At 44.6% G+C, this 3,390-nt stretch overlaps 1 pseudogene; it reads left to right on the top strand.

Moving 5' to 3' along the window:
- Positions 1–683: 683 nt before the first annotated feature.
- Positions 684–3,390, top strand: part of LOC119308947 — a 7,218-nt pseudogene continuing 4,511 nt past the window's right edge.

Below are 3,390 nucleotides of genomic sequence, written 5' to 3' on the forward strand. Positions count from 1 at the left end.
GAAGAGGCCATGGCTGATGGAAGGAAAGTGGACTAGGGTTTTTGGCGCAGGTAGAAGGAAGGTGGTTAGGGTTCTTGGCGCAGGCAAATCGAACTAGATGTGGCGGAAGAGGTTGCTCTGTATACCATGTAAAGATTTGGGTAAGCGTTCCTACTCCCAACAGGGGAGCCGCATTGGTATATATTGGATTGATTACTTGTGTTACAAGAGTTGGCAGAGTCTTATCTAACCAACAAGAGATATTACAGGAGACTTAAACAGGAGATAGAAGGAGATACAACACCTAACTACTCCAACGTGATACATGAGTGGTTCGGCCCAACAGCCTCACAATAATGTGTTTAACAATGAGGGCATGTCGAGTTCCGAAAGAAGCCGGGATCCCATGGCACCCATTGGGATGGGACCCTCAAATATCATCTTCCTATGATGGTAACATCTAAACGGAAAGATGCAGAGGGGACAGCATGGTGAAAAACACCATTGCACAAGGTGTGGTCGACAATATAAGAGAGAAATGAGCTGCCATGGGGATAAATAAAATGCCACCAAGTTTCAGTGGATGGGTGTGGTTGAGACTTGACATAACCCCGCGCTAAAACACTGTTTTATTGGGGAATGAGAGGACTGAGAAAATAGAGTGGTGATCGAGTAGAGGATATATAGCTGGTTTTGATTAATTGATGGAGCAACTGAGAGAGTTCAATGAGGAGGTGCAGATCGTGGAAGAGGAATCTCCTGAGGTGCGCAGGAACGTCGTCCTCTCTGTTCCAAGTCCTGCTAGAGGTGGGAGCCCCTCTTTACTTACCAACTTCAACTTATGCAGCACTACTTAGCTTGTTTCTTTTGGATAGGAAGAAGAATGGCTAACTGTCGTGCTGTGTCTGTGTTGTGACCACGAGATTGTCGTCTTGGTGTGATTGCTTGTTCCTCGCTAACTTTTCCGACTTTGACATTGTTTGATGCATTTCGCTTTCTCATAATGTTGAAGGTTGGATTTCTATTAATTAATTAATTAATTAATTAATTAATTGTACCTTTGTTTGTGTGTGTTCAGATGATTTCAGAGGCAGACGAGGGGCCCAATTAGTGCTTCCCTGGGCGCCATGAGACCCCTTGTTGGGAAGCTGGACATGTTGCTCTTCGGGGATGCTCCTCTGGAATGCTCTTCCAAGAGGGTTAAGGACGGTATGCACCTCCTCAAAGATGACCTTGAGAAGATAAGCTCCTACGTACCTTGATGACCTGTCTGAGCTAGAGGACCCTCCCCTGACGGCCAAGTGCTGGATGAATGAGGTGTGTGACCTGTCCTATGACATGGAGGATTACATCGACAGTTTAGTAGTTGTGCGGCCTAAAGTTTTCTCCCCTGTTACCAACATCAAGAGCACCAAATCCCACCGCAAATTGTTCAGCCATATCAAGACTCCCAAGAGTCAGATTATTATCGCGGAAACGCTATCAGAATTTAGGATGTATGTCCAAGAGGTGATTCAACGGTACCAGAGGTACAATCTCCATTCTTGCAGAACCTTGAGGCGCGTAGGTTTGTGTCCCTTGGCCCTATGCTTCTTCCAATGCCATATAAAGAAACTGATGACATAGTAATCGATGGCCGGATGAATGAATTTATCAACTCACTGGTTAATGATGGGGACCAGCAGCTCAAGCTGCTATCTGTTCTTGGATCTGCTTGTCTTGGTAAAACTACACTTGCTAGAGTGATGTACAGCAGATTTAGGAAACAATACAGTTGCCGAGCTTTCATTCGGGTGTCCAAGAAACCTGATATGAAGAGAATTTTCCGTGACATGCTCTCACAACTCCAGCGGCAGCAACCCCCACAACATTATATGGAAACTGATCTGATTCACCATATCAAGCAATATCTACAGGATAAAAGGTAGTGATTTTTTTTCCTTCATTCGAAGTATTACCAGATTTTTTCTTCATTAAAAATATACCAAAGTTCCCATGCTCCCTAGTACTACTAATATGGGTTGATTACATGTATGCAGGTATTTAATTATTCTTGATGATGTATGGGCTGCATCAGTATGGGATATTATTAATCATGTTGGGATTGCCAAAGGGTAATCGTGGAAGCAGGATAGTAACAACTACGCAGATCGAAGACATTGCATTAGCGTGCTGTCATTATCAGTCAGAGTATGTTTTTGAGATGAAACACCTAGATGATGATCATTCTAGAAAGCTTTTCTTTAACAGACTTTATGGCTCTGAAAGTGATTGTCCTCAAGAGTTCAAAGAGGTACTGGATGACATTGTTGAAACATGTGATGGTTTGCCGCTAGCCACAATCAGCATAGCTAGCCTTTTAGCAAGCCAACCTGTCATGTCAATTGATCTTTTGACGTACATCCATCAGTCGTTAAGCTCTTTTCTTTCGGCATCAGAAAAAACGAGACAAGCACTGAATCTTAGCTTCAATAATCTTCCTCGTTATCTGAAGACATGTTTGCTGTATCTTAATATGTATCCAGAGGGCCACATATTCTTCAAGGATAATTTGGTGAAGCAATGGGTGGCTGAAGGTTTTATTGATACAGCGGAAGGTGAAACTTGCAGAGAGCTATCTCGATGAACTTATTGGCAGAAGACTCATCCAGCCTATATGTATCAACTACAACAATGAAGTGCTGTCCTGTGCAGTTCATGACATGGTACATGATCTTATTTGCATACAAGTCTGAAGAAGAAAATTTCGTTTTGGTAATAGACCACAGTCAAGCAAATGTGTCACTTTCTCACAAGGTCCGTCGACTATCTCTCCTCTTTGGCGATGCAAGATATGCCAAGAAACGAACAAATATCAAGTTCGGTCACTTGGATTTTTTGGGTTATCTGAGTGCATGCCTTGCATTAGAGATTTCAAGCTTCTTCGTGTTCTGAATCTCCAACTACCGGGTCATGGTGGCGACGCCGACGACTCTGTTGATCTCACTGGGATCTCAGAACTGTTTCAACTGAGATATTTGAAGATTGCATGTGATGTCGCATAGAGCTTCCAAACCATGGGCTACCATGTTTGGAATTGCTGGATATTATGGATGCAAGAGTTGCTAGTGATATCCATCTCCCACACTTGCTGCACCTCAGCCTTTCTGTCGAGAGAAATCTGCTGGATTGGTCTGTCAGTAAGGGGAGCCTTGGCAAGCTGAACTACCTGCAGGATCTTCATGTTAGCATTGTTTCGTCTGCACCTTCCTCGATTTCTCACTGCTGTGTGTGGTGGTTGGGTCAGGCGGCGCCGCCACCGCCGCCGCAGCCAAGCGCGCGGTGTGGTGCTGGATGTGGGGGATGCACGACAACTCGGACGACGCGGGCGACGGCAATAAGCAGTTCCATCTCGTGGCCTCCGCCGATTTC

The sequence above is a fragment of the Triticum dicoccoides genome, chromosome 5B (genome assembly GCF_002162155.2).
Source record: "Triticum dicoccoides isolate Atlit2015 ecotype Zavitan chromosome 5B, WEW_v2.0, whole genome shotgun sequence".
NCBI classification, from domain to species: domain Eukaryota; kingdom Viridiplantae; phylum Streptophyta; class Magnoliopsida; order Poales; family Poaceae; genus Triticum; species Triticum dicoccoides.